General features: G+C 36.6%; 1 protein-coding gene across 1 annotated transcript in view; it reads left to right on the top strand.

The window, feature by feature from the left end:
• Positions 1-23,128, top strand: part of LOC309646730 (fatty acid-binding protein 12-like) — a 45,522-nt gene extending 22,394 nt beyond the window's left edge. The window contains 1 exon segment of the mRNA XM_082433315.1: positions 11,317-23,128. The gene's annotated coding sequence lies outside the window, so the exon portion shown is untranslated.
• Positions 23,129-24,560: the final 1,432 nt, after the last annotated feature.

The raw sequence follows: 24,560 nt of genomic DNA, 5'->3' as shown, positions 1-24,560 counted from the left end.
AATAAAATATTTAAAGTTATATAAAATAATTTTTAATGTTGTTATTATTTTGTGGGAAGGACCTATGAAGGCAAAAAGTATGAGAGACCATGAAGGTCATAATGCTGCCCTGCATTGATCCATTGACTTTCTTTCTTTTTTTCTTCCAGTTTTACTGAGGTATAATTGACATACAACATTGTATAAGTTTAAGGTGTACAGCATAATGATCGGACAACATACAACATAAAGTGATTACCACTATAAGTTTAGTGAACTTCCATTATCTCATATAGATACACTACAGAAATTGAAAAAACTCTTTTCCTTTGCGATGATAACTCTTAGGATTTACTCTCTTGAAACTTTCATATTTAACATACAGCAGTGGTAATTATACTTAGCATGTTACATATTACATCCCCAGTACTCACTTATCTTATAACTAGAAGTTTGTACCTTTTGACTGCCTTCATCCAGTTCCCTATTCCTCCCAACTCCTGCCTCTGGTAACCACAGATCTCATATTGTTTTCTACAAGTTTGTTTGTTTTTGAAGTATAATTGACCTAAAACACTATGTTAGTTCCTGGTACACAACATAGAGAATCAATATTTCTATACATTTCAAAAAGATCACCATGATGTCTAGTTACTATTTGTCACCATACAAAGATATTACATAGTTATTGACTATATTCCCAACACTGTACATTCCATACCCATGACATTTATTTTATAACTGAAAGTTTGTACCTGTTAATCTCCTCATCTATTTCTCTCCTTCCCCAGCCCCTCCCTTCTGGCAACCATCTGTTTGTTCTCTGTATCTATGACTCTGTTTCTGTTTGGTTATGTTTGTTCATTTGTTTTGTTTTTTACATTCCACATATACATAAAATCTTATGGTAATTGTCTTTTTCTGTCTGACTTATTTCACTTAGCATAATAACCTCCAGGTGCATCCATATTGTCTAAAATGGCAAGATTCCATTCATTTTTATGGCTGAGTTATATTCCATTATATAGATAGATAGATAGATATGGAAGCAACCTAAGTGCCCATCTATAGATGAATGGAGGAATAAGATGTGATCTATATCTAGATAGATAGATAGATATATAGAGAGAGATATATAGATCTCTTTTTGCTGCCTTTTTGTTTGTTTTTGTTTTTGTTTTCTCTTTTGCTTTCCTCTCCTTCCTCTTTTTAAATTGAAGTATAGTTGATTTACAATATTGTGTTAGTTTCAGGTGTACAGCACAGCAATTCAGTTTTATATATTTTTTTCAGAATCTTTTCCATTATAGGTCATTATAAAATATGGAGTATAGTTCCCTTTGCTATACAGTAGGTCCTTGTTGGTTATCTATTTTGTATATAGTAGTGTGTATATGTTAATCTCAACTGCTAGTTTATTCCTCCCCCACCCCCCTTTCCCCTTTGGTAATCATAAGCCTCACACTGGTCAGAATGGCCATCATCAAAAAGTCTACAAATAATAAATCCTGGAAATGGTGTGGAGAAAAAGGAACCCTCCTACACTGTTGGTGGGAATGTAAATTGGTACAGTCACTATGGAGAACAATAGGGATGTTCCTTGGAAAACTAACAATAGAGTTACCACATGATCCTGCAATCCTGCCCCTGGGCATATATCCAGAGAAAACCATAATTCAAAAAGATAAATGTACCCCAATGTTCATTGCAGCACTATTTACAATAGAAAAGCAATGGAAACAACCTAAATGCCCATCAACAGATGAACGTATAAAGAAGATGTATATAAATATACAATGGATATACAATGGATTATACAATGTATACAATGGATTATTACTCTGCTATAAAAAATGAAATAATGCCATTTGCAGCATTATCTCATGGATAGATCTAGAGATTATCATACTAAGTGGAGTAAGCCAGACAAAGAAAGACAAATATCATATGATACTGCTTATATATGGAATCTAAAAAAAAAATACAAATGAACTTATTTTCAAAACAGAAAGAGACTCACAGACATAACTGTCTTTTTGATAATAGCCATTCTGACAGGTTTAAGGTGATATCTCATTGTGGTTTTGATTTGCATTTCCCTGATGACTAGTGATGTTGAGAATCTTTTCATGTGCTTGTTGGTCATCTGCATGTCTTCTTTGGAAAAATGTCTATTCAGATCCTCTGCCTCTATTTTAATTGGATTGTTTGTTTTTCTGATGTTGAGTTGTATGAGTTATCTGTATATTTTGGATATAAACTCCTTATTGGATATATTGTTTGCAAATATCTTCTCTCATTCAGCAGGCTGCCTTTTTGTTTGGTTGATAGTTTTCTTTGCTATGCAAAAACTTTTTAGTTTGATGTAGTCCCATTTGTTTATTTTTGCTTTTGGTTCTCTTGTCTGAGGAGACATCCAAAAAAATATTGCTAAGACTGATGTCAAAGAGAATACTGCCTATGTTTTCTTCTAGCAGTTTTATGGTTTCAGATCTTACATTTAAGTCTTTCTTTAATACATTTTGAGTTTATTTTTGTATATGGTGTGAGAAAGCAGTTCAGTTTGATTCTTTTGCATGCAGCTGTCCAGTTTTCCCAAAACCATTTATTGAAGAGACTGTCTATTCCCTACTGTATATTCTTACATCCTTTGTTGTAGATTAATTGCCCATATAAGTGTGAGTTCATTTCTGAGCTCTCTTTTTTGTTCCATTGATCTATGTATCTGTTTTTGTGTCAGTATTATGCTGTTTAGATTAATGTAGTTTTATAGTGTAGTTTGAAATCAGGGAGTGTGATACCTCCAGCTTTGTTCTTCTTTCTTAAGTTTGGCTATTTGAGTCTTTTGCACCTCCATGTAAATTTTAGAATTATTTGTTCTAGTCTGTGAAAAATGCCATTGGTATTTTGATAGGAATTGCATTGAATCTGTAGATTGCCTTGCAAAGTATGGTCATTTTAATAATATTAATTCTTCCATTTCATGGGCACAGTATATCTTTCCATCTGTTTGTGTTGTCTTCAATTACTTTCATCAGTGTCTTACAATTTTCTGAGTACAGGTCTTTTACCTCCTTAGTTAGACTTATTGCCAAGTATTTTATTCTTTTTGATGTAATTGTAAATGGGATTTCTTTCTTAATTTCTCTTTATGATAGTTAATTTTTAGTGTATAAAATGTAACTGATTTCTGTAAATTAATTTTATCCTGCAACTTTACCAAATTCATTGATTAGTTCTAGTATTTTTTTAACGGTGTCTTTATGATAGTCTAGGTATAGAATTATGTCATCAGCAAAGAGTGACAATTTTATTTCTTCCTTTCCAATTTGGATATTATTTTTTTCTTGTCTAATTGCTGTGGCTAGGACTTCCAATACCCTGTTGAATGAAAGTGGTGAGAGTGGGCATCCTTGTCTTGTTCCTGATCTTAAAGGAAATGCTTTCAGCATTTCACCATTGAGTACAATGTTGGCTGTAGGTTTGTCATATATGGCCTTTATTTTGTTGAGGTATGTTCCCTCTCTGCCCACTGTCTGGAGAGTTTTTGTCATAAATGGATGTTGAATTTTGCCAAAAGCTTTTCTGTATCTATTGAGGTGATCATATATTTTTTTCTTTCAATTTGTTAATGTGGTGTATCACATTGATAAATTTGAGGATGTTGAAAAATCCTTGCATCTCTGGGATAAATCCTCCTTGATTCTTTTAATGTATCATTGGATTTGGTTTGCTAATATTTTGTTGAGGATTTTTGTATCTATGTTCATCAGTGACATTCACCAGTAATTTTCTTTTTTTGTGATATCTTTGTCTGGTTCTGATATCAGGGTGATGCTGGTCTCATAGAATGAATTCAGAAGCATTCCTTCCTCTGCAATTTTTTGGAGTAGTTTGAGAAGGATAGGTGTTAACTCTTCCTAAAACGTTTAGTAGAATTCACCTGTGAAACCATCTGGTCCTGACTTTTGCTTTTTGGGAGTTTTCCTCTTATGGATTCAGTTTCATGACTGGTAATTTGTCTGTTCATACTTTCTATTCTTCTTGGTTCAGTCTTGGAAGCTCATACATTTCTAGGAATTTGTCCATTTCTTCTAGATTATCCATTTTATTGAGATACAGTTGTTCATAGTAGTCTCTTATGATCTTTTGTATTTTTGTGGTGTCAGTTGTAACTTCTTTTTCATTTCTGATTTTAATTATTTGGACCCTCTCTCACTTACATTTTTCTCACTTTTTTTGATGAATTTGACTAAAGGTTTATCAATTTTGTGTATCTTTTCAAAGAACCAGCTCTTACTTTCACTGATCTTCTAAATTTTTTTTTTTTTTAGTCTCTATTTCATTTATTTCTGCTCTGATCTTTGTGATTTCTTTCCTTCTACTCACTTTGGGTTTTGTTTGTTCTTCTTTTTCTAGCTCTTTTAGGTGTATGGTTAAGTTGTTCATTTGAGGTTTTTCTTGTTTCCTGAGGTAAGCTTGTGCTGCTATAAACATATCTCTTAGAACTGTCTTTGCTGCTCTTGAATGAGGAATATAGCAAAGTGTAGAGAACTGCCAGAGAGACACCAGGGCTCTTTCTGAAAATGCTGGTGCTCGAATATTGGCTCCCCCTTGACGTCACTAATATTCAATGGATTTCTCTATGCAACTGCTTATTCAAGACATTAATTTTCTCTTTCTAATTTCAAACCTGAATGTCATGAAGTTCAAAAGTTAGAGTTTAAAATAAAAGTATTCTTATATTTTTGTGGTTTTTTTGGCTGCCTTGGGTCTTTGTTGCTGTGCACAGGCTTTCTCTAGTTGCAGTGAGCAGGGGCTACTCTTTGTTGTGGTGTACAGGCTTCTCATTGTGGTGGCTTCTCTTGTTGCGGAGCACAGGCCCTAGAGCATGCGGGCTTCAGTAGTTGTGGCTTGTGAGCTCTAGAGCGCAGGCTCAGTAGTTGTGGCACACAGGCTTAGTTGCTCTGCGGCATGTGAGATCGTCCCAGACCAGGGATCGAACCCATGTTCCCTGCATTGGGAGGCGGATTCTTAACCACTGTGCCACCATGGAAGTCCAAAAGTATTTTTATTCTTATTTTAAACAGGTAATTTTAAAATAAAACAGAAATCTTAAAGCTGACAATCAGATAATATATAAGCATTGTCTTTTACAAACTTTAAGACTAGGGTACAATAAAAAATTGCAATTGTTTATTGCAGTCCTGCATTAAGAGAGCTCTTGACTAGGGACTTTGGAAAATTTAGCAGATATTTAAATAGAGGTTTAAATAGAGGTGTTGCTTTTTTGGGGGAAGTTGAATACCACCCGTTTCAATGTCAAAAATATAGCTTACTGCTTTCTTATCCATTTTGGGGGCACCTTGGGAAGAGCTGACTTGCTGATTACAACCCTTTTTACATATTATTTTTCAAACATATTTACTTCCCTCATAAGCCATAGACTGGTAATTTCAACTTAGCATCTTTATATAGTTTAATTATAATCTCCTTGTTTTAGAAAATACTTTATACTCTTTCTGAATTGAAGAATCTAGAGAACTAGACACTGGAGAATTAATTGCATTTAGCTACTGAAAGGCAGATTCCTATGAGTCCAAATCTATAAGAGACTGGCTTAAAGTCTGTGATTAGTAGACTTTTCAGAGGATCTATTTCATGATGCTTGAACATACATCATACAGTGATTATAAAACTTGTACACTTTCAATTTACTACAAACTGAAATGGTAGTTTACATAGTGTTGGTCAACATCACTGTCATCCACAAGAACAGTCTTTACTCTGAGGGTAAAGGCTTAAGAAAGGTTGTCACCACAAGGCAATGTCTTCCTCAGGCCAAATCAGCACTGGGACCACAAATGTTTTAAGAGTTCAGAGAAGAGAGGGGAATAAACTCAGGGTAGGAACATTTGGGAACTGTTTCACAGAGGGGTGGATTGTAAATGAAAGAAGGATTTGGAGAAGGGAATTTGGGCAAAGGCAGTGATGTAACCACATGGAAGCATGAATGAATCATCAGTAATGACTGATGAGAAAAATGAATAATTGAATGGCAAGTTTTACAAACATGAGGGACAGGAAGAAACAATCAGATCTAGCCTCTTAGCTTTAGGGAGGTAAGATCTTATTATCCCATTTTGCAGATAAAACAACTGAGGCTAAAATATCAGGAGAGGTTTAATGAGGTGACTAAGTCCTTAGTCCAGTGATTTTTTTTCCCAAACTTTCAAAAAAGATTTTTAAACATATAGATTTCTGAGTTCAAATCTTAGGGAGTCTAACTCAGTAAGTGGGGATGGGACCTGGGTTCTCCGTTTTTCACAAGATCCTCAGATGGTCCCCAAATGCAGGATTTGGGAGATGAAGCTTTGTTATAATAGGTAACCAGGGAACATCTTGTGCTATATTCTTATCTGAAGTCTAATCCTAAGTTTTCACCAACTCAGAGTAGATGGACAAATATTTGGTTTGTCCCATCACTACTATTCTTTTCCCATTTTCCTAGTTTTCAAGAATTCCTTCACAGGCAGAAAGTGGAGGCCTGACATCACTGCCCCCAAATTTGAAACTATATGCATATATCTGGATCCAGGCTCCTCAATGCAAGTATCACAATAAGAATCCCACGGAAGGCCTAGGAATGATGGAGGGACGAGAATACTGAGTCAAAAACCCTGAGTTTGAGTTCTGGCTTGCCACTTAACTGCCTACTGGTGGTTGGTTAAGTTACTTTAACCCACATTTTAAATGATCATTTATGTAATGAGACCAGTAAGGTTTTGACTGATTATGTTACAAGATTATGGAAAAGACAGAAGGAATAGTGTAGAAATTCTCTAAAACTATGAAAACCAATGCAAATTTTCAAAAACTATAATGAGGATTCAATTCAACACACTTTATTTAATTGCAATTAAATATCCACGATAAGTAAGCCACCGTAGCAGTTACAGTATAGTAGGAGCCTCAGCCCTGCTCTCAAGAAGGTGAAAATCCCATCATCATTCTTATCATCTTTTGGTCCCTGACATTGAGAGTAGGGCCACCAGAAAGCAATGACCTGACTGTCCCCTCCACCAAATCTAAGGCATGAAACAATTAACAGGAGGGTAGAAAGGAATTGTAAACATTTTATTCCTTTTTCTCTCTCTTTTTTCTTTTCCTCTGAAGGCTGAAGAGGTCTGGGGACTTGTGTTCCTTCTTGGGAAATACTACACTTTGGGAAAGTTTTAAAAAGGCCATAGTGGGGGCCTGAGGAAGGAAATTGGGAGTTGCTTGTATATTTCACTTGAGATTGGGCTCTTTTGGAAAAGTAAAGGGTCTTTGTGAAGTTTCTGCATTTCCTAGTTTATCTCATTAAGGCAGAAGTCATGGTGGTGGATGGGAAGAATGTATTTTGGCTCCTCTTAGTATACTTGTTTGGATCCTAAGTGGAGTGATAAGCGGTAACATTCAAAGCTGGGTTCAAAGCAGGAAAAAAATCCTATTTCAAACAAGTGTACAAATGATGCAAGTCAGGATGTGATTAGTGAAATGGTATTTCAGAGAAGGGAGACTGTGATCAGCCATGTGGGAGCAGGAGATAAGAGGACAGAGTTTTGAAAAAAGCAAATGACAGCAAACGGCGATACAATAGTAAAGGGGGTGCAGTATGAAAAGCCACAGGACTACAGATCAAAAAACCCTCTCTATGTGATCCTAGTCAAATCGCTGTAACCTCTGGTGCCCCCTTTATTTCCATCCTAACGCACCCCCCGTTTATTTTTCTTTTAGACAATTGCATTAGCCTTTTAATTGGTCTCTAGTCACAGTTGCCAGTCATTCCTTAAACTAAGCCACTCTGCAACTAGAATTACCTCGTTAAAACTTGAATCTGATTTCCCAACGAACTCCCCTACTAGAAAGAGTTGATGATGTTCCTCTTGCTGACAAACACCCTGGACTCACCTACAACTCCAGATCCACCCGCTAGGATGGCCCGGCCCCAAACACAGACACCTTATGATCTCCTCTTCACCCCCCCACCCCCACCCCACATACTTTTGGACGCTAAAACATGTACTTTTTTTTTTTAATCACCACATGTCACACTCCTAGAATGCCCTTCCCCTACTCCTCCATCTGGCAAACTTGTATTATCCAACAATATTCAGCTCAAGTGGTACTTTTTCAGTAAAATCTTTCTTGTCCTTCCTTAATAATAATGAATTAAATATTTCTAGATTTCAGGGGGATTTTTCTTTCCAAGACTTTTCTGGAATTTCCAGGCCAAATGGATGAGCAGCCTTATTATTGGCAGGATATGCTTCAAAAGAAATTATCTTCTTGGTCTCCCTGGTGGTAGAAAGAATAGTTATGTGTGTTCTTGGGTTATTCTCTTTTCATGAATGTTTAAACGATAGAAATTATGAGAAGGCTTACATTTTACCTGAGGCAAAAGCGCACCCTCTTTTGTACTTACAAGTTCTTAAAATGTCTCTTGCTGGAAATCTGTCTAAGTAGACTTTAATTCAACCATGGTAAATTAAAGCTTGGAACTTAAATCTTCCAAGAGCATCTTTTCATCATTTTGAAACCAGTAAAGTCTCCCTCCGTGTATTCACAAGTGTGTCTTATGGAGCAAAGAAATTTAATAGTCAATCCCATGAGGGTTTCATTAAACCAGGAAAAAATAAGTAGTGGAGCCAGATCCAGTTTAAGTGATAACTCACAGCATAATGTTCTGTTTCTGTAGGACTTTCCCCTTCAACTCTTTAATCTCATTGTAACTCACATAAACTCTTTACTGCAGTCCTTAGACTTGATTCTGATATGGTGAACAAACCCAGGAAGGTAATTTTTTCATTGCTGTCTTCTTGTTTACAATTATTAGTTGTTATTTAATTCATCCAGAGTTCTTACCCTACCCCAATTCTTCTCTCACCCCAAACAGGTCCATTATTGGATTAGACCATGTTTAGACCCTAAAATCCTCACACAGCATGGCAGATGAGCAAGTGGAAGAGTGATGACCCTTGCTTTCTGAACTGGAAGCCAAGCATTACATAGGTAAAGGGAGTTCCTATAGATTTCTGAGGCAAATGAGGGAGGAGCTGGAGAAGGAAGGGCTCTGATACAAGTGATTAGATCAAAAGTAATTCTTTTTCCCATGTCAGGTGGTTTTCTGCCTGATGTGCATCTTGTCAGGCATAAATTAAGAAGTGCTGTGGTCATTGGGAGCTATTCCTTCTCAAGGCTATCTCTTAATAGCAATAAGTTGTGAGAAGGACCTTCCTCTTTCGTCTTAGCCTCCTTGTTTTTCAAAATCTTTCTGTGGTAATTCAATAAAATGGCAACTCAGCCATCCCTTTGTAATTACACAAGGAAAGGTTTGTGACTAATTATTTCATGTATTCAAGCAGTATAAGGGTAATTTACCAAGAAGGCAATATTAGGCAATGGTTCTCAAACCTGATGAGCATCCCAGCTCCAGCAGGGATCTTGCTGTGTGAGGACTCCACACTCGACCCTAGGCTTTCAGATCTCTGGAGGGATGGGGCCTCAAAGGCTACTTTTTAAAAGTTCTCCAAGCCAGTTAGATGATTAGTTATGTTTAAGGACCCCTTATCTTGTGGTCTCTTGCAAGGCTTCTCAAAGTCACTGTCCCCTGGGGAGACTGTAAAAAATACAGATTTGATGTCCAACCCCAAGGGATTCTGATTGCTGTGAGGGGTCTAGAAATAGGCATTTTAATAAGTCCCCAAGGTGCTTCTGAAGCAGGTGGCCAGTGTACCTCACTTTAAAGTATGCTGTTCCATTCAAGGTTTAGCAAAAAGGAAGCAGAAGGGCAAAGATTTGAGAGGCTCGGCGGCTTCTGGTCCAGGGTCAGTTCCAAAAGTCTTCCAAATGCCATGCCAACCTGTGTCTGTACAACCCCAGTGCGAGAGAGAGAGTGAGGGTGGAGAGGGTGCCTGTCAGGGATAGGGTGGGTTTCCGGGTGTATCTTGCTCAGGATTAAGATGGGAGAATCTCAGTTAAAAACCACAGGCTATACAAATGCTCATCCCCTCCCTCCTGATATATTTTAACAGCTCTTCCTTAGCCTTCTTGCCTTCAGGGTCTCCCTGGCTTGTCTGTCTCCCTTTTCCCAATTTGATTCCAACCCCAACTCCCATAGTGCTGCTAGAATGAATTTTATAAAAGGTAAATTGTGTTTTCTCAGTGGCTTAACAATCTTCAAATCTCTGTAGCTTAAAATTCTTCTCAGTAATTTACCCATACCAAATACAGGCTCTTCAGCAAAGGATCTAATGCTATTTGTCATGTCACCTCTTTGTATGTTTCCACCCTCGCCTACCATCTCGATTCACATAGTGTAAAGAAACGCCTTTGCCTGCAACATCCTTTTCATGACTGTTTGGTGGACCTTAAGTTAAAATGTGAGCCAAGCTGTCAAGTCTTCTATGACTATTCCAAGTAGAATTATTCTTCCCTCTGAATCTTGTACGTACCTGTACCATAGCACCTATAACTCTATACTACATGTATTTATTTTAAAGTCTAGTCTCCCCAATAGACTTAACCATGTTTTAATGTTATTATCATTAATATTAATAAAAGTAAAAGTAATAATAGTAGCTGGTAGTAGATAGACATTAAAATAAAATACATATGTGAAGAAATACACAGAAAAAAATGACCTTAAAAGCCCAGTTAAGGGAGGGAGGGTGGGAACTGTTCATGGTTATTATGACCTGCTTAGGCCCTGGTCACTCATTATATCCCTCCCAGTGCTTGAAGCCACTTCATCCTTTCTTGGAGACTCAGCTTTGCTGTCCCCAGGAAGCACAAACTACATCTCAGTCCTCACTGAAGACAGCACTGTCACACCCTCCAAACTCCCAGCCCAGCCTCCAGAACATCAGTGTCTAAATTCTGGTAATTGGGCTTCCTTCTTATTTATGGGACCCAGTGCCTACTTTGCAGACTACTGTACTGAACTCTCTGCCTTACTCAAGCAGCTGGGCCTGGTTATTGTTAATCAGCCTCCTGGTGGAGACCCAAGCAGTGCCCTGTCGTTGTGGTCCTGCTACCTGCGTGGGAGCCCCACCTGACCATGCCTTCTTGCTTGGATCTCTGAATGTGCTAGTCTGATGCAGTAAAAATACCAGAGCTGGCACATCAGCTTTGTTTGGAGATACCATCTGGTTAAGTTGATGGTTAGTCCGTCATCGACTTCCATGATCCATCTAGTTTTCACAGGGGCTAGACAAGTAGGTAAACTGAATAGAGATATGATGGGGACCCCAATCCCTGCATTGATGCTGATGTTAACATCCACAATCCTTCTAGGAATGCAGTGTTATTTATGTTTTACTGTCTTGGTTGCTGTGGAAGCTGGGGCAGAGGACCCAAGAGACAACATCATCAAGAAAATCTAAGGAGATATTTCAATGTGTTCAATATATATGGTGAGTATTATAACTTCTAGCATGATATACATTGGACAATAATTTAGGGAAAATAGAATAACACTGGGAAAATAAAATTTCAATATGGAAGTCAGCATACAGAGAAAACGAAAAGAATTCTGTTTTGATGCTGGTTGAGTTAGTATCTGTGTGGATTAGGACAAGCCATACAACATATTGGGGATCTATTTTCTCATCTGTAAAACAAAGAAAATTTACTAGAATTCAGGGACAGCAGCATAATTCTATGATTTTTCTTATTATTTTCTTGGTGTTATTATAAAATTGCAGTAATTAAAGGAAACTAGGAGGAAAATTAAGAACAGTAAACATTTTAAGAATAGTATATTTCATAGTCCATAAAGGATAAAAGCACATTTTTGTAAAAATTAACTTAAAAACATCAAAACGTTGAGTCTGTATAAGACATGTAAAATTATCATATGCCTTCTTTTATATAGTTAGATTTTTTTTGTTTGCAGTTCCAAATCATGTTATTAGGCAAGTATCCATCAACTAGAAGGAATAATGTACTTTTAAGAAGATCTGTTCATTAAGGTTTTATGTTCCAGATATCTTTGCAGCTTTGAAATAGTGGGTTGCACTTTGGACTACTCTTCAGTGATTTTTTTAAATAGAATGCTATTTTTGAATAAAGACAATACATATATCAGAATTTTTTAAAAATCATGAATATTGGGAACTGAGGATGTGTCATTGACTCGATTTAAAATAGTCTGTGTTCTGTAGCCCTGAGGAAATGAGAAGTATGTCAAAGGACAAGGGAAAAAGCCATCTAGAAAAAAGTGAGGACAATGTCCCTGAGTGTGATTTGGAAAGAAGCAAGAATGACATTTGCAGAATTTGGCAAGATAACTAGGGGAAAGAGCAAGAGCTGGAATAGCTGTTTCCAAGTTTTAGGGCAGTTGGGAATCAAAACCCTGAAGAAATTTGGATGAAGGGAAATTCCACTTTGGCATCCCTGGGAATGCTTAAGTGTATAGTCTTGCCTGTTAATATTACTGAAAGATCCCTTCCTTTGGCTAAAGCAGGAAAGGGAAAGAAACACATTTTATAGTAAAACTCAGACACATTATGGCAAAGTAAAAATTTTTTTAAAGAGTACTCCATATTAGATGTTTTCCCTAAACCAGAACTCCTTTCTTTGATGATTTAAGAAATAAATAATTAGGAATATTCTAAGGAGCAGAAGTAAATATATTCCAGGGAATATCTTGGAAAAATAACACATATTAAAAATATAAGCTTCAGTGATCGTTTGAAAAAGCACAGGCTTCAGTGCATAAATAAATTTACAACCTCTCAAAACTTATAACCAAAAGATTATAAGATTAAAAGATTTCTCCAGGGGAAAAAAAGGAGATAAAAGAAATCCATGAAAAAAAAATCAACTCATGTCAAAGTAATTCATGGTTCTTTACACACATATTAATGGTTAATCTACTCAGAAATAATCAGGGGGGTTGATTTTATTTGTATTAGATGAAACTGTTGCTACCTGGAGTTTTTCATTTACCAATATCTGACCCTAGTAGCAGTTTTTAATAGAGTTGTTCGAAGGAGGTTTAAAGCATTTGTATTCATTGATATGTCTTTGAAGAATGACTGATGCCTTTATGTAAGCAAAACAATTATTCTTGGTAGAATCCTTGCTCTGTGCAATACTAATGATCAGGAGGCAGCTTCGTGGTGTATGCAACCCCGGGAGGGTAACGAAAGGACACGTGGTCCCAATGGTGCACCCTTGGGCATGGATATCATAATGTTAGGAAACACAATCCACAGTTTCCTGAATTTTAAATCAGATTTTATGCTGGATTTTTCTCTCTGTTTCTATGTTAAAGGAACTCCAACACTGTTTCAATGCACCTTTGACTATTATATATTCATTGCAGATTTACACTTAATTTGATTAGGGTACTTAGATCCCTGACTGATAAACCCACTCATGCAACTCAGTCTCTTAATCTGTGTAAGGCAATCTCTAATATTTATACACTAAAGGGAATAAGCATTCCAAGAGGATTAGAATCATAGTAAGTTTTTTAATCCCAGAAAAATACAATATTTCAAACTTGCTTCCTATACTTACTAATAAATTATCTCCATTGGGAACTATAAGAGCAAATTCTCAACTCCCCAGAAGGCACAAATGGAAAAACCATACTTTGTGAGCTCTTGATTGGTCTTGAGAGAATAGTTATGACCAAAGTATAATCACTGTAATTTTCCTGCCTCATTATTTAGAAAGCAGATGAAAATATACGATTAAAGATTGGATATTCCACCTCTCTCTGACTGGAACTTGAAAAGGTCTCACCATCTCCCCTAAGCCTTCTCAAGAGAAGTTGCTTTAATGTCCTTTACACTTTTTTTTAAAAGCAGAAGACCATGAACACTGTACATAATATTACTTATTTCTCCATCCAATTCATTTGCCTTTCCTAAGCCAGGCCCTTGATGATCATGGGTAGACAGCCTCATACTCAAGTTTGTGTTCTGTTGTCTACTCACCTTGTGCCCATGTTGACTATTTCAAATGATAAGTCCCATTGAAAACAAGCCCCATTTTGAGCCAATTCCATTGAGAAGAAATAGGTAATATCATTCACTATTGGTGGGAGGTTAAAGGGCATAACCCCTTTTGAGGGCAATTCAATAATATGTATCATCATTTAAAATGTGTATACCCATTGACCCTTCAACTCTATCTCTAGGCATTTATTCTACAGAAATAGTAACACAAATAGACAAAGATACATATGTACAACAATGTTTACTAAAGTTTTTTTTAACAATGAAAAGTGGAAGTATTGGTTAAAACATGGCACATATGTAAATGGCATACTTGGCAGCAATTTTTAAAAAATGAGATGGATTTATATTCATTGACATGAAGAGATGACCATGGTACATTACTAAGTGAAGGTGACAGTTATGGGAAAGCATGTATGTACAAAGTCTTGATGTATCATCCAGTATCTTTAGTAAAAATTCATACTCAGATTCCATATGTTTGTTTGCATGTGCCTAGATTGAAAGAATATTCACTGAATCACTAAAATAAATGATCTGGAGAGTGGAACAACTCCTTTCTCCTCTATATTTATATTGTTTGAATTTTTATATCAAGCATATATTAATTTTTTTAAAAAACATTAAAATATTTCCATTTGGGGAGGAAAATTTATCCCAGTGAGAGGAAAGGAGGATTAACATGGTGTCATGCTAATGGTATCATGTTCTTGAGAAAAAAAAATTTCTTGTTCTGAATCATGGATATCAAGAAAACTCCTTTTGAATTCCATGAATTTCTGTGCTCTCACGACTGATCTTTCACTCCAGAATCATTGCTGGAGAAAGCTCAAACTTTTGAGACTTCTAAACCAAAGATGACTGAAAGTAAGACTATTCTGCATTAGAGCAAATTTCCTAATTCTTCCCAGCTCAGGACTCACATCCCAAGTATGTGGTTTGTCTTCTGGTGCTTTATTGTTACTACTACTACTATCAGTACTAACTGACTCATGTCGAGTTAGGTGTACGCTAGGCAACATATAAAATATCTGAAATTTAAGATTGCTAACTTAAAGAATATCATCAAATATAGCTTCCCAGTTTTACAGATGAGAAAGCTGTGTCAGAGAAATTATCTAGCTTACCAAAGGTCACAAGCTAGTGAATAGTGGAAACAGAATTTCAACATGTCAACTCCAGAGCTCATGAATCTTTCTTTTATATAACACTGTTTATAAGGTAACCAGAAAAATGTCACAAGTATGTTAGTGTTCAAAAGTGAATAAAAAATTTAACATAATGACAACATTTTAAAGAATGATCATATCTTTATAACATAAAAATCATTATCAAGAGTCTTTGTAGCAGGGGTAATAATATCTAGATTTGGAAAATCTTGGCAAACCACTGAATAAGTGCAGGAATGCACATTTCACCCAGTGAGAGAGGATTTTCGTCAAGAGGGAAGTTAACACCCAGATGGCAAATATAGTTCACAGATTCCTGACATTTGTGCTTTTTCACTCGATCAGAGTTCACTGGAGCGAAGTCCCAGAGCAAAAGTGTCTCCCAGAAAGAATACTGTGTTTCCTTGTAATTAAAATTGTTCTTGGATGGGTTGCTCCTGTTTTGTCTCTGTATCAGCATCAAGTCACAGTTAGCACCTATTGTGGCATCTGCCACTATCTGATATTTTCATTCTAGTACGTGATCCTCATTTTGTCTACAACCTCAGGGTGCCCACGTATTCAATTCAAGCATGCGCTCTCACTTTCCCTTCCTCTCTTCTCCTTCATTTCTTTATTCTTTTCTTCTTTTTCTATTCCTCCTCCCTGACCTCTTTTTCCTTCTTCTCTCCCTTAAACATTATTTCCCAAGTACCTATTATGAGGCAAAAACTATGCCTACTGTCAGCCAGAAACACTCTGGATGCACATCCCTCCTCTTCAGGAAGCTCACAATCCTCATGTGCCTTCTCTGCTTGTTTTATTCATTCTTGTGCCACAGCATCAAGCACAGAGACTGGTACTTATTAGACATTTAATGAATACATAGCTGAATATCTTCTTTGTCTTTAGCTCTATTTATGTAATTTAAAACACGATATGTGTACAATTTTAAAAGCATGTAGAATGTAACTGGGCTAAGAGATTGGTAAAAGTGAGGATACGAACAGAAGTTTGGAAGAGATAAGGTGTGCTCTTTACTTGTGGATTGAAAAGAGTTCCTACAAGCACAAGTTAGTTTACATGCTATTACAACTTCAGGGAGCCAAACCGGTTCTTTTGCTCCATGGTTTATCCCCTACACCTGAAAATTTCCCCTTGACTCTGTCGCATACAATTTTGGGAAGTTAATCAGGATCATTTTAAAAGATGTGAACACTTTTAGTAATGTTATGATATTATCTGTCTTTTATACCTTAATATGATCAAAATCAATCTGATTGATTTCCTCCTAATTCAACACTGAACTCTATAGACCTACCAAGTCATACAGAGTGCTAAGCCTGGGTATCCAAGGATGAATAAGATACAATCCCTACCCCCAAAGAGCTCACAGCCAGACGAGAACAAACTTGGGTGTGTGTATATGTGTTTCTGTCTCTCTCTGTACATTTCCTTGGTGATGTCTTCTGGTTCATTTGTACATTCCTTTCTGGTTTTCCTAGTTAATGTTTTCACTTTTGCCTACAGTCAGTTCTTCATAATGAAGATTGCTTTGTTACATAAAGAAAAAGTAGGGCACACTCTACATTCAGAAAGTGCTTTGCCAGCTCTTTAGTTGGTTCCTACTTGCACCTACTACACTTTGGAGGAAGAGTCCCTTTTATGAGAAAGAGGGCAAGTGAAGAAGTTATACAACACACTTGAAGCCACAGTAAAACTCTGTAATTAGCCACTACCTTCTTAACTGACTCATAGTCTACTGGCTTACTCACTCTTTTCAAAACCATCACTGTTTTGAAGTCAAAAAGTCAATGATCAGTCACTGTGAACATATGTTCAATGAATGGTACACAAACTAATACAGGGTTACCTTTGTATTGCCTCTTAAATCTAAGAAATGTAAAACGATTCTCATATTAAATGTTCCCATCAGTCTGTGGGGAGAGAGAACCAAGTGAAATATGCTGAAATTTTTTGCCAGAATTTCATCTTAAAACTCTGACAAACCCTAAAACATTGATAATGACAATGCATTAATATAGGAACTTTGCTTCAATAAAAGGAGAGCCTTGCCATGAACTCTTCCTTAACCTACCACACACATGCCGAGAAAACACTCCCTCTCATTGTGGCTTTGTCTCTACTCCTTATTATCCAGTGATTGTGTATGTTTCCTCTTCAACTTAAAAATTGTCAGAAAAAATACCCTCATTTCCTCCAAAAGAAATAAACACAGGCAAAGGTCAGAGGGATACATTCCATGGAAGCTGTCCATCGTAGAGCAAAGTGCAAAGCAGCTGGTCTGAACTAGACAGTGTCTGTCCCCCCAAGTCAGCACTGAGGGTCTGGGGCCACATTCCCCATGTCCACATTTCCAAAGCAAAGTGAGACTCTGGTCCTTGAAGACCCCTTCCCACAGCTCAGGAGAAAGAGTTTGGCTTCGTATGTGCATTTTAATGCTGTATTTGAATATTCATGAACAAAAGCATAGTCCTCTCTGTGGGAATTCCTTTCCTAAACAAAGGCAAATTTTCTCCCATGTGGCTTGTCTATGGGAACCAAGCTCCTCCAGAAGGAAGGAGCTTCCTGTACCCCTCCTATATCATTTCTCAATTTCTTCCACTGTTTTTCCACTATCTCATTGCCATTACTTTTGATCAGCCCCTCGCTATCTCTTAACTCTCACCTTGTAAGTGAATTTACATCTGCTTATTCTACCCTTTATAATCCACCCTTCCCAGTGCCACCATATCTTTGTAAAACACAGATTTGAGCCCACTGCTTTGTTGTTTTAAAACTCATACACAAGCCTTAAGCATGATTATGTACCCTAAATCCATACCTCATTCCTTGTGTTAATTAATGCATTAATCCAGCAAATATTTGGTGAATGAGTAAGGTACTAGGAACTTTAAATCATGAATAGGATAAAGTTCAGGATGAAGAGGGAGGTTAGGAATGAGGCGGAACTGGGTATGGAATGAAAGTATTGCTTATCTTTTACACAGTATATGCTAATAAAAGATGCTAAAAGTGTAAAACAATTTTTAGGAGAGCAGCAAGAGCCTCTTGTGCAAAAAAAATTCCATATTAAGATGATTGTCAAAGCAAAACATCTAAAAAAGGTTTTATATTGTGTTTTACTTTGGTCCCAGGCTGGTAACTAGAATGGAAAGTTGGATTATTAAGGAGAGGCAGAAATCATGTGTTATTTATTATTATACTCCTTCACCACAACTAGTCTAGTGCCTTGGACATAGTATGTTTGAAAAAAAGATTTTCTGAAAATTATTTGCCAAACTATAAACCTAGTTTATACATTGAAACTAGGTTTGAAAATATAAATAGTATAATTTCTACTAGTTTTCAAGAAAGGATGACCACTAAAGTTTTGGTTAAATCTGAATTCTTTTCCTTAATACAAAGGGAGAATATTCTTTTTTCCTCTTCATTCTTTTATAAAAATTTTTATTTTTATATTGGAATATAGTCGATTTACAATGTTGAGTTAGCTTTTGGCATACAACAAAGTGATTCAGTTATACATATACATATATCTTTTTCAGATATTCTTTTTCAGATTCTTTTCCCATTTAGGTTATTACAGAATATTGAGTAGAGTTCCCTGTGCTATACACTAGGTCCTTGTAAGTAAATATTCTTTAAAAAGTGTTGAACCCAAGGTTGTATAACATTAAATGTTTTTTTAGTGTGATTCTCCTTATTATATACCACTTTACTCACACAGCAGTCCATTGGACTCTGGTGAAAGGTGATAGAGGAACCTCCGTTTTATGAGGGAACATTCTATCTTATTTATGCAGAAAGAGCAAGTATTAGGAACTGAGATGAAGATAAATTATGGAGGAACTAGGCAGTTGCTTGTATTCCCAGTTACCCTGCAGAGCAGATGCATAAAATATGAGGTGTGTGCCTCTGCTTTAAATTTCTGGACAGCTTATTGTCTAGAAAGAATTCTCTACCTTACATGATACATAACTTAGTGGACTTGTGCATAGAAGAATATTAGCATTTCACAGGATGGCTCATGTATTTGGAACATAAATTGAACTGTATTTAAAGATAGCATCTCTTCAAGTAAGTAATTCTGTCGAGCCTATTTTGTTATTCTACACAATTGATTTCATGAAATTCCTTCATGTAGGCTCAACTACCCTCTCACATCTTAATTCTTTCATTGCCAAGGCCCTTTAATATATATAGGTTACTATGAGTCCTGTTTATATGAAATCATTAAAGGAGCTAATGTTTTTTGCAGAAAATCTCAACTCTACCATTTCTCCAACAATGATCAGTCACTAAATATGTCGACATAGGGACATGAAGCTACTGGCCCACAGAAATATTCTTGAAGTATTTTTACAGGAGTGTTGCTGGACTCTCACTAACCCACCGAACTAGCTTTTCCTTCATGCATTTTATTGAATACCTGGTTACTTGATGTACATCGGTGAAAAATCTAGATGAAAGCCCCTGCCTTAATGGAGCTTAGACTCTTATCACGAGGAACATATATCTGTACTTTGGTCATGGTTTATAGGAACATATATCAATACTTTGTCATGGTTTACTGATGGTGGTCATGTTTGAGTAAACGTCATGAATGGGTATGAAACCAACAACTCCTGCTATTCCCTGTGTCTGGAACATTATTTTCTCTGGTCTTTCCATGGCTGTCTTTTTCTCATTGTTCAAGTGTCAGCTCAACTGTTCACCTCCTTTGACTGACCTTCTTGGACTGCCCCATCTGGAGCTGCCAACCATCACAGCTGTCATTATATCAGATTACCCTGTTCTGTTTTCTCTGAAACACACAGCTGAATTGGTTTATTTATTTATCTCTTTGTATATTATCTTCTCTAGTACTAGAATATAAGCTCCATGAGAGCAAGCAAATGCCTGTTGTGGCTTGCTCATTATTGAATCCCCAGTGACTAGTAAATTGCCTATGATACATGCCAAATAAACAAATGGACCTTGGTGTTGTGGTACTCTAAATCAGCACTGCTCAATAGAAAAATAACGTGAGCCACATGTAACCTAAAATTCTCTTGCAGACACGTTAAGAAAGTAAAAAATAAGCAGGTTAAATTAATTTTAGTAATATATTTTATTTAACCCAATATGTCTAAAATGTTGTCATTTCAACATATCATCAACATAAAAGTTTTTGATGAGATATTGTCCTTTTTTCCATATTGTCCTTAAAATTTAATGTGCATTTTATACTAACAGTACACCTCCACTCAGATTCTAAATTTTATTTTGAAATGCTTCATAGACATTTAGATTTCATAAAATTTATAGTTGAAAAGGTAGATTTACATATTCAAGTTCTTTCACATACATTTAAAAGTTTTCCAGCAACTGAATCATGATCATTTCTTAAATTTTAATTAAAATTGAATAAAATAAAACATTTAGTTTCTCAGTCATATTAGTACATTTCAAGTATTCGAGAACCACATGTGACTAGAGACTACAGTATTGGAAAGTCCATCTTTAAAAAAATGTTTAAATTGCAGTGTCACAATACACATATGTTCAAATATGATAATCATTTGAAAATCTGTCTGAAGCAATTTGTTACTAAAAGTAAAACATCAACATATATTTTGAAAAGTAAACCATTATTTACAGACTGGGAGAAAATATTTTCTAAAAACACATTCGATAGAAGACTGTTATCCAAAATGTACAAAAAGCTCTTAAACTAAACAATAAGAAACAAACAACACAATTTAAAAAATGGGCCAAGGGCTTTAACAGACACATCACCAAAGAAGACATACAGAGGGCAAATAAGCATGTGAAAAGATGTTCCTCATCATATGTCATCAGGAAAATGCAAACTAAAGCAATGATACCGCTAGACACCTATTAAAGTGGCCAAAATCAAAACACTGACAACACTAAATGCTGCTGAAGATGTGGAGCAACAGAACTCTCATTCATTGCTGGTGGGAATTCAAAATGGTACAGACCTTTTGGAAGACAATGTGACAGTTTCTTGCAGAACTAAACAAAGTCTTACCCTATCATGCTCCTTGGTATTTACCCAAAGGGTTTGAAAACTATGTCCACACAAAAACTCATGCTCCTTGGCATTTACGCAATAGGTTTGAAAACTATGTCCACACAAAAACCTGCATGTGGATGTTTATAACAACTTTATTCATAACTACCAAATCTTGGAAATAATCAAGATGTCCTTCAGTAGGTGAAAATATGAATAAACCATAGTATGTCCAGGCAACAGAATATTCTTCAGTGCTAAAAAGAAATGAGCTATTAAGCCATGAAACAATATGGAGGAAACTTAAATGAATATTATTAAGTGAAAGAAGCTGATCTGACAAGACACTTACTATATGATTCCAATTATATGACATTCTGGAAAAGGCAAACCTATGGAGATAGTAAAAATGACAGTGGTTGACAGAGTTGTGGGAAGGTGGTGGGAGTGCCAGAGAAAGATGAATAGGCAAAACACAGAGGATTTTTAAGACAGTAAAAATACTCTGTATGATGTTATAAGGATGAATACATGTCATTATACTTTTGTCCAAACACATAGAACATACAATACCAAGAGTGAACCCTCAGGTAAAATACGGACCTTGGGTGGTTGTAATGTATCAGTGTAGGTTCATCCGTAGTAAAAAATGTACCACTCTGGGCTTCCCTGGTGGTGCAGTGGTTGAGAATCTGCCTGTCAATGCAGGGGACACGGGTTCAAGCCCTGGTCTGGGAAGATCCCACATGCCGTGGAGCAACTGGGCCCGTGAGCCACAATTACTGAGCCTGTGCGTCTGGATCCTGTGTTCCGCAACAAGAGAGGCCGCAATAGTGAGGCCCACACACCGTGATGAAGAGTGGCCCCTGCTTGCCACAACTAGAGAAAGCCCTCGCACAGAAACGAAGACCCAACACAGCCATAAATAAATAAATAAATTAAAAAAAAAAAAGTACCACTCTGGTGAGTGATGTTGATAACAGGGGAGGCTATGCCTGTGTGGGGGCAGGGAGTACGTGAGAAATTGCTGTAACTTTCAATTTTGTTGTAAATCTAAAACTTCTCTAAAAAAATTGTCTTAAACACAAAACAAACTAAAAACAAATGAAAAAGTAAAAGCCATTATTAACTTAGAACATGAAGTTATCCCTGCACGAAGACTGATCATTTTTATTTTCTTGTTCAGTGAATTTATAATAGCAAGTCTACACGGAATTGCACACCACCCACAGTCTATGTATCTATGCAACAGTCCAGAGTGAATAAACACTATTACTGCACCATTAACATAAGCAACAGTTAAAAACTACTATTGTAACATGACTTTATCAGTTTTTCTTAGCAACTTGCTTGCCTACAGAAAATCCTGTCCTTTACAGAATCCTCTATCTCAACCATTTCTGGGAAGCCCTTAGGATACTTACAAATCAATCGTGTGCTCAGCAGACACTGTTCAATGGAATACACAGTGTAGTGATACTAAGCACACCTGTAGTATTTTAATTTCTTTTTTTCTTTCCTAAAGTCTGGGTGTACTCATGTGAGCTTGCTGCCCATGTGACAATCTTCCATCATTCTGGTATGGGGTAGGGGATGGGGGGGACTGAAAAACATGGTTACTTTAGAAAAACATTCTCATGAATTATTCACTATGTAAAAGCAGGAAATTAGATTTTGATAGCTTGTGACCACCCCACTTCTGATTGTTTTTAAGTAAAGCAACACCATTTAGATCTGGATAAATTTAGAGCTTATAATATAGTTCAGGAACTGGATGAATTTTCTCAGTATGGGGAGCATATTTTGGATTGGTGTCTATTTTTTTTTTTTTTTAAGAGCAGACAGGTTTTTAAAAAAAATTATTATTTATTTATTTATTTATTTTTGGCTGTGTTGGGTCTTCGTTTCTGTGCGAGGGCTTTCTCTAGTTGCGGCAAGCAGGGGCCACTCTTCATCGCGGTGCACGGGCCTCTCACTATCGTGGCCTCTCTTGTTGTGGAGCACAGGCTCCAGATGCGCAGGCTCAGTAGTTGTGGCTCACGGGCCTAGTTGCTCCGCGGCATGTGGGATCTTCCCAGACCAGGGCTCGAACCCGTGTCCCCTGCATCGGCAGGCAGATTCTTAACCACTGTGCCACCAGGGAAGCCCTGGTGTCTATTTTTTTAAGGGGTCTGTGGAAATCCACACTATGCTCTCATTTAGGGGATGGAATGAGTGAGGTTAAATGATCATTTATTAATTAAATCTGCTGTACAGATTCCTGGTGGATAATTGAATTTACTTTTTCTTTTTCATTCATACAAAACATTTGAAATGAGAAAGCTGGGGTACTTTACCATTACTTGGCATTTTTTACAGAATTAGAACAAAAAAAAATCTTAAAATTTGTATGGAGATACAAAAGACCCTGAATACCCAAAGCAATCTTGAGGGAAAAAAAATGGAACTGGAGGAATCAGACTCCCTGACTTCAGACTATACTACAAAGCTACGGTAATGAAGACAGTATGGTACTGGAACAAAAACAGAAATATAGATCAATGGAACAGGATCGAAAGCACAGAGACAAACCCACGCACATATGGTCACCTTATCTTTGATAAAGGAGGCAAGAATATATAATGGAGAAAAGAAAGCCTCAATAAGTGGTGCTGGAAAACCTGGACAGCTGCATGTAAAAGAATGAAATTAGAACATTCCCTAACACCATACACAAAAATAAACTCAAAATGGATTAAAGACCTAAATGGAAGACCAGACACTATAAAACTCTTAAAGGAAAACATAGGAAGAACACTCTTTGACATAAATCACAGCAAGATCTTTTTTGATCCACCTCCTAGAGTAATGGCAATAAAAACAAAAATAAACAAATGGGACCTAATGAAACTTAAAAGCTTTTGCACAGTAAAGGAAACTGTAAACAAGACGAAAAGACAACCTTCAGAATGGGAGAGAATATTTGCAAATGAATCAATGGACAAATGATTAATCTCCAAAATATATAAACAGCTCATGTAGCTCAATATTCAAAATGGAAACAACCCAATCAAAAAATGGGCAGAAGACCTAAATAAACATTTTTCCAAAGAAGACCTTCAGCTGGCCAAGAGGCACATGAAAATCTGCTCAACATCACTAATTATTAGAGAAATGCAAATCAAACTATAATGAGGTATCACCTCACACCAGTTAGAATGGGCATCATCAGAAAATCTACAAACAACAAATGCTGGAGAGGGTGTGGAGAAAAGGGAACCCTTCTGCACTGTTGGTGGGAATGTAAGTTGATACAGCCACTATGGAGAACAGTGTGGAGGTTCCTTAAAAAACTAAAAGTAGAATTACCATATGACCCAGCAATCCCACTACTAGGCACAT

This window comes from Balaenoptera physalus (assembly GCF_965194825.1).
Source record: "Balaenoptera physalus genome assembly, chromosome: 17".
Classification (NCBI taxonomy): Eukaryota; Metazoa; Chordata; class Mammalia; order Artiodactyla; family Balaenopteridae; genus Balaenoptera; species Balaenoptera physalus.
Note: the sequence above shows the minus strand (reverse complement) of the source record. Positions and strands in the feature narration are given on the sequence as shown.